Raw genomic sequence first — 15447 nt, forward strand, 5'->3', positions numbered from 1 at the left:
TTCCTTTTATCAATTTTGTAACTCGTCTCTGCACTTTTTCTAGTGCCATGATATCCTTCTTTAGAACAGGTGCCCAAAATTGCACAAGGTGTGGTTTTACCAGCGATTTATAAAGAGGCAAAATTATATTTTCATCTCGAGAACATCTTGTTATTGTTTACACCTCCTGTTATTGTTTACACCTCATGTTACTGTTTACATCTCCTGTTATTGTTTACACCTCTTGTTATTATTTATACATCATGTTACTGTTTACATCTCCTGTTATTGTTTACACCTCCTGTTATTGTTTACACCTCTTGTTACTGTTTACATCTCCTGTTATTGTTTACACCTCCTGTTATTGTTTACACCTCTTGTTACTGTTTACATCTCTTGTTATTGTTTATTCCTCCTGTTATTGTTTACACCACTTGTTATTGTTTACACCTCCTGTTGTTGTTGACCTTTACCTTGTTTATCCTTGTTCGTTATCCAGAGGGACCCCAGATAATTATTTACCACCCCTTGTTTCCAGACCCAAATAAGTTCTATGATTGAAGTGAATTGGGCAATGTTTGGTTCCCAGAGCTATCCCGGCTCTGGGCCTGTTTGTATGGCGCCATCTTTATCATGCTAATAATGTGAGATGCTGACAATTGCTCGCTGTGTGTCACACGTTCTCCTTTTGCTGTCTCCCTACAGATTACGGCATTTTGTAGGCGACTTTGGCCGTGAAGATGACAGCCTAGTGATGTGGATCTGGTAAGTTTGCTTTTGTTATATATCTATTGTTCTTTCTGACTGGACCCAGACTTTAATAATAACTTTCTCTGGAGCTGGCCCCCCGCCCCCTTCCTAGTCTCCACTTCTTGGACTGAAGTCTTTGTTCCCGTATTCAGTTACAAACAAGCTTTAACTCTCTGCATTCTTTAATCCAGCATTGAGATGGTTAAATCCGTGGTAGACCCAGAACGGAGAATGAATCATTGTTCCCGAAAGATTCCTTTATGTTATCTTTTTCTATGGATGTGGGGCTTATTGTTGAAAGTTTATTTATTTATCCTGAATAAAGAATACATTAAAGGTTCGTTCCTTTTCAGGCGCGTTGCACAAAACATTTTCACGTTTAGACATAAACAACGAATTTGCATTTCTATTTTCGCATTCTGTCTTTAAATACAAAGAAACAAACCCCGGGCTGTTTGTAGAGGTTTTCTAGTTTCAGGCAGGTTACTGCGCGTTGAACATCGGACGGGCTTGTTGTGTGATAATCTGGGTCATTTACTAAGCCACGAATTCTGGATAATTAACCAGGAATTTCCAATTTTTCTATCAAAAAATGTAAATTGTAAAGATACCCCTTCTCGGCTGTTTGTTCACCGTGTTTGTTTTGGTTGTAACATTTTCAGGTAATTTGATTATGTGCGAGTATCTTCACGCTCCGTTACTTGGAGATTTACTGCATTTGTCCTGTTTGTGGTGGTCTCCTGTATATTGGCCGTGGCGATCTGCCATTATAATCTCCATATTGTGTCACGTTCTCACAGTGAGCACACGCACACCCACAGGGAAACATAAAACATACACATAGAGGGTTATTCACCAATGTGAGAACTGCTGGGAAATTCACATTTAGGGACAAAATAGCCGAACGTTAAGCATGGCTGGCTGGAGAAAGGTTTTCCAGTTCATTCTGAAATTGAAATACATTTTAATTTCACTTTTAATTCCTGACAATTATCTCCTTAGTGAATAGCCCTGACACAATGTGAAATACAGACTGACAACACACACTGCCCCAGGCAGATCTAACCATGCACCGGATATACATTGCGGTGTATATAAAGACTAGAGATGGTCACTAAAAATCTCTCTCCACAGATACAGACTGGTCACTAAAAATCTCTCTCCTCAGATACAGACTGGTCACTAAAAATATCTCTCCACAGATACAGACTGGTCACTAAAACTATCTCTCCACAGATACAGACTGGTCACTAAAAATATCTCTCCACAGATACAGACTGGTCACTAAAAATATCTCTCCACAGATACAGACTGGTCACTAAAAATCTCTCTCCACAGATACAGACTGGTCACTTAAAATATCTCTCCTCAGATACAGACTGGTCACTAAAAATATCTCTCCTCAGATACAGACTGGTCACTAAAACTATCTCTCCACAGATACAGACTGGTCACTAAAACTATCTCTCCACAGATACAGACTGGTCACTAAAATTATCTCTCCACAGATACAGACTGGTCACTAAAAATATCTCTCCACAGATACGGACTGGTCACTAAAACTATCTCTCCACAGATACAGACTGGTCACTAAAACTATCTCTCCACAGATACAGACTGGTCACTAAAAATATCTCTCCACAGATACAGACTGGTCACTAAAAATATCTCTCCACAGATACAGACTGGTCACTAAAAATATCTCTCCACAGATACAGACTGGTCACTAAAAATATCTCTCCACAGATACACAGACTGGTCCTATACAGAGCTCTCCACAGATACACAGACTGGGCTGCAATAAATGTAGATAGATAGATAGATAGACTCTATATATACAGATAGATACTGTAGATAGAGATGTATCTTTCTTCCCTAATGCCCAGTTCCTGATAATTATTTGAATTTGACTAATCTAGGGTTGAGAAAACGTTCCATAATAAAAAATGTTCTCGTTGGAATTTACTGCTCAATAACATGTTTATCACTTCCATTCAATCCTGAGCTCCTAGTCTGCCGTGGGTGGATTAATCAGGCCTTCCCACAGCCGAGGTCCCACGGGAGGACATGTAGCTAGAGCCTGGACCTGCATTTAAGTGTTATTTTATTTAGAAAGCACCAACATAGAGTGTGGCGCTGTACAGTGAGCAGACAATTTTTAATTTATTGTTATTAATTCTGCGATTCTAAGTTTTGCTATTGTTGTACAGAGCCGCAGAAAATGTTGGTGGTGCATAAAAATGATAAACTCAGCAAAATCTATACTTTAATAATGAAGGCTAGAGAGGCGAGGGTTAAGAAAAGCGAGTTTTATTTTGTGGAATAATTAACACGGACTCTGGCTCTCTATAGACTTTGCATGGTGCATTACACAGACCCTATACCCTGCCTGTCTGTATCTCGCCCCATTGTTCTGCCAATCACTGCCTCGCTGACAATTCTTGGCACATGAAGCAGAGGGGCCGATGAAGGACAGGGTGGGTCACCTATCCATTGATGGAAAGCGGGGGTGGAGAACAAAGCAGAGGAAAATGTCATAGTTTGCTCAGTGTTTACTAAACAATGTTACACCTCATTAAGCAGCGTTGGACTTTATTTGCATTTACGGCGTTATTGGCCATTCACTGGTGCCACTAATACTGTTAACAGTGCTATAGGCAGGAGTCTAGCCGTAGTTTGGGATGGAAATGAATTGTGCCATATTTACCCTAAGGCTACTGTCATTAAAAAAACAACAACAAAAAACACACTAAGTCACTTCAGTGAATACTATTCTACCGATCTACTTCTCTGCCCCTACCCTTACCTTTTGTGTCACTATTCCCCACTCCCTCTAGCATGTAACCTCACTGAGCAGGCCCTCAATCCCTCTGTTACTGTGTCACTATACCCCACTCCCTCTAACATGTAAACTCACTGAGCAGGCCCTCAATCCCTCTGTTACTGTGTCACTATACCCCACTCCCTCTAACATGTAAGCTCACTGAGCAGGGCCCTCAATCCCTCTGTTACTGTCACTATACCCCACTCCCTCTAACATGTAAACTCACTGAGCAGGACCTCAATCCCTCTGTTACTGTGTCACTATACCCCACTCCCTCTAACATGTAAGCTCACTGAGCAGGCCCTCAATCCCTCTGTTACTGTGTCACTATACCCCACTCCCTCTAACATGTAAGCTCACTGAGCAGGGCCTCAATCCCTCTGTTACTGTCACTATACCGCACTCCCTCTAACATGTAAACTCACTGAGCAGGACCTCAATCCCTCTGTTACTGTGTCACTCTACCCCACTCCCTCTAACATGTAAACTCACTGAGCAGGCCCTCAATCCCTCTGTTACTGTGTCACTCTACCCCACTCCCTCTAACATGTAAACTCACTGAGCAGGGCCCTCAATCCCTCTGTTACTGTCACTATACCCCACTCCCTCTAACATGTAAGCTCACTGAGCAGGCCCTCAATCCCTCTGTTACTGTGTCACTATACCCCACTCCCACTAGCATGTAAACTCACTGAGAAGGGCCCTCACTCCCTCTGTTACTGTGTCACTATACCCCACTCCCTCTAACATGTAAACTCACTGAGCAGGGCCCTCAATCCCTTCTTTACTGTGTCACTATACCCCACTCCCTCTAACATGTAAACTCACTGAGCAGGCCCTCAATCCCTCTGTTACTGTGTCACTATACCCCACTCCCTCGAACATGTAAACTCACTGAGCAGGCCCTCAATCCCTCTGTTACTGTGTCACTATACCCCACTCCCTCTAACATGTAAACTCACTGAGCAGGCCCTCAATCCCTCTGTTACTGTGTCACTATACCCCACTCCCTCTAACATGTAAACTCCCTGAGCAGGGCCCTCAATCCCTCTGTTACTGTGTCACTATACCCCACTCCCTCTAACATGTAAGCTCACTGAGCAGGGCCCTCAATCCCTCTGTTACTGTGTCACTATACCCCACTCCCTCGAACATGTAAACTCACTGAGCAGGGCCCTCAATCCCTCTGTTACTGTGTCACTATACCCCACTCCCTCTAACATGTAAGCTCACTGAGCAGGGCCCTCAATCCCTCTGTTACTGTGTCACTATACCCCACTCCCTCTAGCATGTAAACTCACTGAGCAGGCCCTCAATCCCTCTGTTACTGTGTCACTATAACCCACTCCTTCTAACATGTAAGCTCATTGAGCAGAGCCCTCAATCCCTCTGTTACTGTGTTACTATACCCCATTCCCTCTAACATGTAAACTCACTGAGCAGGGCCCTCAATCCCTCTGTTACTGTGTCACTATACCCCACTCCCTCGAACATGTAAACTCACTGAGCAAGGCCCTCAATCCCTCTGTTACTGTCACTATACCCCACTCCCTCTAACATGTAAGCTCACTGAGCAGGGCCCTCAATCCCTCTGTTACTGTGTCACTATACCCCACTCCCTCTAGCATGTAAACTCACTGAGCAGGCCCTCAATCCCTCTGTTACTGTGTCACTATAACCCACTCCTTCTAACATGTAAGCTCATTGAGCAGAGCCCTCAATCCCTCTGTTACTGTGTTACTATACCCCATGCCCTCTAACATGTAAACTCACTGAGCAGGGCCCTCAATCCCTCTGTTACTGTGTCACTATACCCCACTCCTTCTAACATGTAAACTCACTGAGCAGGGCCTCAATCCCTCAGTTACTGTGTCACTATACCCCACTCCCTCTAACATGTAAACTCACTGAGCAGGGCCCTCAATCCCTCTGTTACTGTGTCACTATACCCCACTCCTTCTAACATGTAAACTCACTGAGCAGGGCCCTCAATCCCTCTGTTACTGTCACTATACCCCACTCCCTCTAACATGTAAACTCACTGAGCAGGGCCCTCAATCCCTCTGTTACTGTGTCACTATACCCCACTCCCTCTAACATGTAAGCTCACTGAGCAGGGCCCTCAATCCCTCTGTTACTGTGTCACTATACCCCACTCCCTCTAGCATGTAAACTCACTGAGCAGGCCCTCAATCCCTCTGTTACTGTCACTATACCCCACTCCCTCTAACATGTAAACTCACTGAGCAGGACCTCAATCCCTCTGTTACTGTGTCACTATACCCCACTCCCTCTAACATGTAAGCTCACTGAGCAGGCCCTCAATCCCTCTGTTACTGTGTCACTATACCCCACTCCCTCTAACATGTAAGCTCACTGAGCAGGGCCTCAATCCCTCTGTTACTGTCACTATACCGCACTCCCTCTAACATGTAAACTCACTGAGCAGGACCTCAATCCCTCTGTTACTGTGTCACTCTACCCCACTCCCTCTAACATGTAAACTCACTGAGCAGGACCTCAATCCCTCTGTTACTGTGTCACTATACCCCACTCCCTCTAACATGTAAACTCACTGAGCAGGGCCCTCAATCCCTCTGTTACTGTGTCACTATACCTCACTCCCTCTAACATGTAAACTCACTGAGCAGGGCCCTCAATCCCTCTGTTACTGTCACTATACCCCACTCCCTCTAACATGTAAACTCACTGAGCAGGGCCCTCAATCCCTCTGTTACTGTGTCACTATATCCCACTCCCTCTAACATGTAAACTCACTGAGCAGGGCCCTCAATCCCTCTGTTACTGTGTCACTATACCCCACTCCCTCTAACATGTAAACTCACTGAGCAGGGCCTCAATCCCTCTGTTACTGTGTCACTATACCCCACTCCCTCTAACATGTAAACTCACTGAGCAGGCCCTCAATCCCTCTGCTACTGTGTCACTATACCCCACTCCCTCTAACATGTAAACTCACTGAGCAGGGCCCTCAATCCCTCTGTTACGGTGTCTCTATACCCCACTTCCTCTAACATGTAAACTCACTGAGCAGGCCCTCAATCCCTCTGTTACTGTGTCACTATACCCCACTCCCTCTAACATGTAAACTCACTGAGCAGGGCCCTCAATCCCTCTGTTACTGTGTCACTATACCCCACTCCCTCTAACATGTAAACTCACTGAGCAGGCCCTCAATCCCTCTGTTACTGTGTCACTATACCCCACTCCCTCTAACATGTAAACTCACTGAGCAGGGCCCCCAATCCCTCTGTTACTGTGTCACTATACCCCACTCCCTCTAACATGTAAACTCAGTGAGCAGGGCCCTCAATCCCTCTGTTACTGTGTCACTATACCCCACTCCCTCTAACATGTAAACTCACTGAGCAGGCCCTCAATCCCTCTGTTACTGTCACTATACCCCACTCCCTCTAACATGTAAGCTAATTGAGCAGGGCCCTCAATCCCTCTGTTCCTTTGCGTCCAACTTGTCTGGTTACAAATACGTGTCTGTTTGTCCACCCATTGTACAGCGCTGCGTAACTTGTTGGCGCTTTTTTTTTTTTTTCTTCATTCTTTATTTTCGTTGTGCATGTTACAACAATCGGCTTGTGCAGCCATGACAGTAGTTACAAGAAGTATAAAACGTGGCACATCAGTAAGGAGCACATGTTTAGAATTGTACAAGGAAGACATATCACATTGGCTGAACATTCTTGGCACAAGAGTACCTGCACAGTTTCACAGCTTACATTTGTAACGGGCCATTCCAAAAGAGGAAACCGTCCAGCAGCATGCTACTTGTCGTTGACCTACTGGGTGCAGACCGTTTTTGGTCTTGTATGTGTTCCCAGTCACCCTTTTCCTGGTCTGCCCTCCCTTCCGTGAAAGGCTGCCAGTCCGGTTCCCCCTCCCGAGGTTCCGGTTGTCCGTGAGCCCCCTGTGTCTGGTTTCGTGTGCCTGGTACGTCGGCCAAGTCACTTCCTAGTTTAAGTTATTGTAGAAGAGGAGAGAAGAGAAAGTCACGAGAGAGGGGTGGAAGGAGGGGGAGGGGAAGGGGGGGGGGTTGTTTTCTTAGTTGCCCAGGTTTGAATTTTCCCATGGTTCCCATATCTTGTGAAAGGTTTTCAAGGTGCCCCTTACTCTAGCTGTCAGGTCGTCCATCAGATGGACTTCTTTTATTCTACTAATGACCCCTGAGAGGGGTGGTGTGTTTGGCTTAAGCCAGTCGGATGCTACGGCCCTCCTGGCTGCCAAAGTAATCTTATGTAGCAGCTTTTGTTCATGTCTAGTCCAGCCGTCAAGAGTCCTGCTTAAAAGGAATAGCCAAGGGTCTAGGTCTGGTGATCTGCCAAATACCTGTGTCAATAATGTCTGAATCTGCTTCCAGAATGTGGTTATCTGCGGACATTCCCACCACATGTGGACATACGTCCCTCTCAGGCCGCACCCCCTCCAGCACACATCTGTGGGAGTCTTGTGGTATAGCTTGACTGGTGTAGTGTACCAGCGAAGCATTGTTTTTAGGGACTGCTCCTGGAGTGTGACGCACACCGACGAGGTGTGGTTTGCCTCCCAGATCTCTTGCCACTCTATGCCTTCCAGCGTGTCTCCTAGGTCCCTTTCCCATTGATCCGTGTAGGCTAATTTTCCCCAGTCCCTAGCTTCTGAACAGAGGTGGGCGTACATGAGCGTTATCATGCCCTTGGGTATTATTTCTTGGAGGCATATGCGTTCAAAGAACGTCAACTGTTTCCGGGCCGCCGTTTTTATGTGAGCAAGATTCGTGAAGTCTCTAATCTGCACGTATCTAAAGAAATCTGCCGGGGTGAGGTGACCCCGCTGTCTTAATGTGTCAAAGGCGATGACCTCTGTTCCCTCATATAGTTGGCAGATGCATTGGAGCCCTATCCTTTCTAAATTCCTGAAGTCCCTTGCTGTCATACCTGGGGGAAGGCCGTGTTGCGTAAGTATGGCGTGATTGGGGACGGGTCCGATGCCAACCGGTATTTAAGCTTATATATGTCCCAGATCTGTAGGGAGTTGAGTATGGCTGGGTTGGCGCTTTTTAAATAATAATAATAATGGGAAATATGTCTGCTTTCTGCTCATTAGTCAAAGAGGATTCACTGTAGTAAAGGTCAGCAGGTAAAGTATGTTGGGGAATCCTTGGCCACCAGGCTTGTAATCTAGTACTTGCAAACAGGGTTGTTATCATAAAAGCCACAAAATATAAAGTCTGCTCAGAAAGCACAGTTTCAGTTTGTTTATTTGGTATATACAGTCTCAGTGTGTATTTGTAATGATTTACAACAATTAGAGATGTAACGGAGGACTAATGGTAATTAATGTAATACTTTGTAAATGTAGTGTTTTAGGGCAGTAATATTCGTTCAAAGTCCGCTGTCACATGTGAGATTTCTGCATAAATCTAAAACTAATTAAATGTGAACAAGACTGCCCGCTCATGCCACGTGGGGGCACTCAGACGCAGAGTAGTTAAGGACATATTTACTGGCAGGTGAAGGTGCAACGACCACATCAGCTTTGTAGATCAGCATGCGCTAGAGAGTCCAATCTGCAATCCTATGGCTAGACGGGACACTCTGCAGCACTGAGATACCCCCGGCATCTAGTAAGACGTCCGTCAGACTATAGTCATCGAATGCTGGCAAGGGGCCCCTAGCAACATGTGTCAGCTCCTAGGGTTAAAGCTCTGCCCTCTGTCACGTTACGCACACAATATGCTGTAGTCCTGCTCAGTGTTTTATACTTTGATTGTTTGGGGATAACAATGAGCTTCTTATTTATATCAGTTTTCATATTGGGTTATTATTATATGTTATTTATTTTACAAAGTAAAATTTTAAAATTAATATAATTTTAAGATATAGTTTGGGATGCAATGCAAAACCGTCATATCCTGTAATGCTTTACGCCCCAAGCCAAACTCACGTGGTCATAGAGCGTCTCCATAATATGTCGGGGCAAATCCTGTGTGTGCTGTTCACTGGTCCCCATTACTACCAGCCACAGCTTTCACTGGGCGGGTGGAGGGAAGCCATCTTTAATTGTAGAATATGCCCTAATAGGACTTCCATAGACAATGCTCTATGAGAAGGATAATTGTTTGGTTTCTGATGGTGCAAGAGCGGTCATTGGTTGAATGACAAATGACTTGATGGGACGGACTTAATATAAGAAGGACTTGTCGATGTCATGTAGGAATTAAAACCAAGAATGCCTATTAATGTAACCCAGAAAAAGTTAATGCTGATGCTGTGGGTGCCCTAACCTATTCCATCATATCGCAAGCTGCGTTTATTTGTCTTTGCAACGGGCTCTGAGATTTATCGTTGTGTAGCGTCGGTCTGTCCGGACATGAAACACGACTACTTTTAGGGCAAGCCTGGAGTGGTCTGTGAAGAATTGTGATTATTTTTCTGTAATACCGTGGGACCTGGCTTAATGCCTCTATTAAAGAACCAATCTTAAATAATAGAGATTTTCATTATAATAGATGTTTCACAAAACGTATCTCGCGTGTAATAAATATAGGATCAATTACTATGGAAATTGGGCAGGATTATCATAGAATGCCATTTTTTGGGATTATCTCTGTAATTGAAGCAATAAATAAGACAAAGTATATTATTAGAATTACCATTATAGTGGGGGATTTTGGGAGATTTATTCGAAGGCCGGCCGTGCAGACGCTAGCTGCGAGCGGAGAAACAGACAGACATATTTTTCTTTTAAGTCTTCTAGTGAAATGCTGAATATCAATGCAAATTGGCTCTATGTGTTGTAATACACCGTAACGATCGAGGATATAAAGCCGGCTACGAAGAGGTAGAGGATGTCAGAGGAATTATACATAGAATATAACGCGCACAAAACGACCTTTATTAAATGTGCAATGGATTCTGCTGTGTGATCTGTGCAGTTTGCATGAAGAACGAAGACTGGATGAATGTCTTCAAAAATGGGCAAACTTGGGAAATGAGACCCATAACAGCATGTATGGACTCTTCGTAAATACAGACTCCTGGCTAGGATGAGGCCAGTGTGAAGCAGGAGTATCTGTGTTGGACCCGGAACTCGGGGGACGAATCTGCCTGAAAATCTGGTGTAGTCTTTAATGTAGTAGTCTGGTGTAGTCTTTATCTAACATATGGTAGGTGAGGAAGATTTAAGTAAGAAATGAATCCAGTTATTTATGTGATAGCAAGACTTGTGGTTTATCATTAAAGGAACACTCTCTATACGATACATGCTTAGCTCGATAACTGCATTAGCATTGCAGCGGCGATATCTTCCCCACTTCCTGTCCTGGTATATCCAAGATTTGTCCATCTCCTCCTTCGCACTCAATTGACGCAGACATGAGTAATGGGGCATATTTATAAGCCGGGCTTTCGATAAAATATCATCACACGCTCCATTCACACCGAACAGAAAAACTAAGGAAAGATGATGCAAATCACTCTCGATTCACTAACCACGATCCTCACCGCGCGCATGCTTTGGCCTCCAGTTGGGCCGTCTTCCACTGGTGATAATTCACTGTGTCTTCCTCCACCTCTCAGACAGCCGGCCGACTCCAATGTGGGATTGCAAGAGTAAAATAATAAATTGCTCTATAAGCAGCTCTAAACGTGTTACACGCTTTGACTAGATTGTTTTGCCAATAGCCAAATGCTGGAATATTTTTCTAATTTAGTTTTCCACTTCTGGGCAACACGTGGATTAGACCCATAAAATATCATTTGCAACACATTGACGTTATAAATGGAAGTTGTTTCCCTTGCAGACACTGGGGTTTGGAGATTTATTGTGTCTTTTGGGAAAGAACAAGTCTGTCCCTATTGGCTTCAGCAAAATAGGAGAACAGATTCCCGGCATTGGCTGGGCACAGCCTGGCACAGATAGCATCAGCTAATGCCAGCTCTACAGGGCACAAGCAGCGAACTCCATGATCCTTTCCTGTTTCAGAAGGATTTCTGTTTGCAAGAGAATCCAGTTAAGCCATTGAGAAATAGTGGTTGGCCCAGTGGGAGTGTCTTATATCCCTTATGGACCTGCATTCAGGCATTTGTGATAATATCCCGTACATAAAACCTACAATAATAATATTTCCATCATTAGAATGTCACGTTACAAAGCCCGGTATTGATTATGGATTCCAATCCATACATTCTGCAGCAAATCGCTAGCAGTTGGACACAATCCCATAATGCATTGCACTAACCTACAAATCAAACCGGTTTACAGCGACAAGCTGAAGGAAAATGAGGGAGCCAATAATGTATGTTTTGAGGATCACTCGAGCTGTTTCTGCACAACTGAGCTAATTGTTCAGCTCTGTTTGAATGTGTCGCGAGACTTGAGGCTGCGGCGTTAACATTTGAAGTAAATGTGGGCAAATTCTCAGCGTTTGGAGTTATTTACTAAGTCTTATTCCATAAGGTAATTTTATTAAAGAGACAGATTGATTCTAGGATCTCTTGTCCATACATTGACCGCGTTTACGAGCAGTTTTGGCGTTCATTATAGCGCTGTGACGGTCCGTTGCTCTCCTAAAGCTGGGCCCAATAAATGGAAAGATTAGCGAAACACAGAAATAAAATAGAGAGGAACAAAAGACTGACTCCTTTCACCTCATAATCATTCCCATTATCCTCCTTTGTGCATTGATAACTCAGGCTGAGAAAGTGGGTCTGGGGGTAAACACGCGTCCCCCTACCCATGGCACACATGGAAACGTTGGTTCAACATGATTTTATTTCTTTATGCTTGCGATTGTTGGAGGATCCGGTCTGGTGTTGTTCTTCAAGTGGAAAAAACAAAAAAACAAAAGAAAAATTAAAATAATTAAATTAAGGAGAAGACAAATGCTTGTGTGCAGAGCAGGAACGCTGTGTGAATATTCAAGGGAAGCGTCCCTTTTCACATTCAGCCATCTGCACACGAATTCCTGGGAGGTGACATCATCTTGGAGTCCAAGTCCGTGCTCCCTGCCGATCCTAGTGGTGCGCGGCTGAACCTGACCAAGATATCACACGCTGCTTTCTCTTTTCATGCGTGGCCCTGTGTGGCCATCGCAAGGAGCTAAAAGCCAAATAGAAATCTGCATTCTGTGTTTGTGTTTCTTCTCTGTTCTGTGCACTTACCCTGAGAGCTGTAAAAACCCCTCGGCGTGCAGATTCTGAGATTTACTCTGCCGTGGGGGGTAACAGCCATTTTCATGTAAAAATAAAGTGTATCCTGTTCTGCTCAGTATCGATCGTGGAAGCATTAGGTTTCTGTGTGCTTGTTTGATCGAGCGATCAATGCGTGCGCGGTATATGCGTCGTGCTGGGATGGGGGTAGGGCGCACACGGTATTGAATTAAATACAGGATTGTGAAATGAGTGTGCGTTAATGCCATGAATGGAGATTGTGCGATGTGTCACCAAGAGTAACTGTCAGCTGTGAGAGAATTTGGGCACAACGAAGACAAATAACACACATCAGGCTGTGCACAAAAGTGGCAAAAACTATTTTAATTCCAATATTTTTTTTTTATTTGCGCCTGTGTAGCACTGTCTATGCTAAATAATTCCCCTCTGCACCTTAAATTGATGTATAATTATAGACACGCAGAACATTTATTCTTTGTATATTTCACCGCCAATGTCACAGTGACAGGTGTAAATGTAAAGGTTCCTTTTTGTTTACTTGGGCGAGCAGTACAATGGAGGGAAGTAAAAGTCTACTTACGTGCACTACACTTGTTTGTTCTGGGCAATGTCATCTAGGAGGTCCTGTCTCTGTCTCATCACATTCATCTATCACCGTAAATTATTGCTATGACTTTCATTGTCTGTATTGCGCCCTCTGAGACTGCGCAATCTGTGCATTACGCGCACGCGGTTTGTCTAACACACAGCGCTTTAGATTATTGTGTAAAAGCGTTTTACCAGATCCTGGATTTCCTACAGAAAGAATTGCTTCATTCTAACTATATATGTTGCATTTAATGCAGAAAGGGAAAATCATCTACCGTATATTTTCTTGTATTTAAGGCGTGCTATTTATTGTTGTGCTTTATCTCTTTATTATCTTGACATGTATGTTAAGTGGTATATTTCTAAAAATGATTAATTATTCCCCCATCCCCCTTCGCCCTTCCAATGCGCACTGGCCCTTGATGCCTTGGAAATGGGACCCTGACTCAATCAATAAGCGTCAGATCTGATTAACTCAATACTTTGTGAGGGATTAATATCTGGGCGTTAGGTGATACCTGTTATATCTGTAGATGCTGCGTTGTTCATGGCAGGGTTGTCAATACAAACAGTCAGTATTATCTCTTTAAAATATAGTTCTATATTTATTCCCAGAACATTAAAGGGTTAGTCTAAGCACCATGATAACTATGGTGATTGTCTGCATACAGTATTGGTACCCAGTCTTCCTGCAGACAGTACCCACACCCAATATGCTCTGGCCCAGTCGTCAATCACTATTTGGTCCTTGTCAGTCATTTGACAAGTTTTCCTGTTTTCTAGAATTTAAATTCAAGAACTGACTGTTCAGATGCCATTGTAACGCTACGATCGGTGTTATTCACTTCACCTGTCAGTGGTTTGTTGTGGCTGAGTGTATTGGCCCTGCAAGGTAAGTGGACTCAGGGTTACAGTGAGGTTTAGGATTGGTGACTGCACTGGGAGTAGGAAAATGTAGTTTTATGGTGAGGGTTATAAACTTGGGTTAGAATTTAATTAAGCCTAACCCCAAATTTTATTCTAACCTGAAATGTAATACAAAAATGAACCCATTACTATAACCCAAGGGTGACTATAAACCAAGTTAAACACACTTCCTAACTCTAATTTACCCCTAACTATCCTGCCACTGCACCCCTTACTATACAGCTCACTATGTAACCCTACCTTTACAAGCAGCCTCTCAGCCAGGTGTGCGTTTAGTAAACAGATCTTCATGGGGAACCAGCCTTAGCAGGAGACCAGAACCATGATATTATAATACCCAACAGGTACTAAACACTTTATAACGCACCCCAGCTACGGGCCACCGTGGGCAGTCACTACTGCTCGCTTCTTTTATAACATTATTTATACCACAAGACATACGAATTGATCCTCTACATTCACAATGTTCAATTTGTAAAATTGTGGCTGACTCTGGGCTCTGCTTACTGAATTCCTTACATTCACTAAACTCCAGTTTGGAATCTGAATGGAAGACCAAAAACGAGTTGGAGAGGTTTTCTAGATCAACTATTTTTGAATACATTTTGCCATTCAGTTTCCAATTCCGTACAAATTCAACGTTTTGTGGAAAAAAAAACATAATAGTGACCGCTGGGACACGATGGCTGTTGGTGAAAGGCTTGGAATTTGCTCAGAGACTGTTTTTGGACAGAAGTAATACCGTCCCCAACAAAGGAGTCCAAAAATGAAAGTGGATTGAGGGATAATCCTCAGAATATTATGAAAGCCACATAAATCCTTTGTGGGATTGTTCAACGATTCCTCCCAGTACAGGTATTGAGGATTAGGAGAAGGATTGGATGGCTTTATAACCCCATCATAAAAGCCTTCAGAGGATCTTCAAAGAACTGGTTCTAATAAAGGGAGGATAAGGACCATCAATCTGCTCCCAGTACACTGAGCAAACAGCAAAGTAACTGCCCCGGCTAATTGGGAACCGCTGAACAGCGAGCCCTCCCCATTGTGTGCCCAGTGCAGAGGGAACAACATCCTAAATCACCAGGACCACCGAGTAAGGAGACAGGACGTTTTCTGAGCACCACTTCAAATCGCTTGCCCAACCCCGATCTGGGGCCCGGAGTACCTGCGTACAGACTCTGACCAGATGGGATC

At 43.9% G+C, this 15447-nt stretch overlaps 1 protein-coding gene across 1 annotated transcript in view; it reads left to right on the forward strand.

Annotated features, from left to right (window-relative positions):
- Nucleotides 1-15447, forward strand: part of SEMA5B (semaphorin 5B) — a 323405-nt gene that overhangs the window by 88203 nt on the left and 219755 nt on the right. Inside the window, exon 2 of the mRNA XM_063429186.1 lies at nucleotides 685-744. The gene's annotated coding sequence lies outside the window, so the exon portion shown is untranslated. The remainder of the gene's footprint in view (nucleotides 1-684; nucleotides 745-15447) is intronic.

Source organism: Pelobates fuscus, chromosome 8 (genome assembly GCF_036172605.1).
Source record: "Pelobates fuscus isolate aPelFus1 chromosome 8, aPelFus1.pri, whole genome shotgun sequence".
Taxonomy (NCBI): domain Eukaryota; kingdom Metazoa; phylum Chordata; class Amphibia; order Anura; family Pelobatidae; genus Pelobates; species Pelobates fuscus.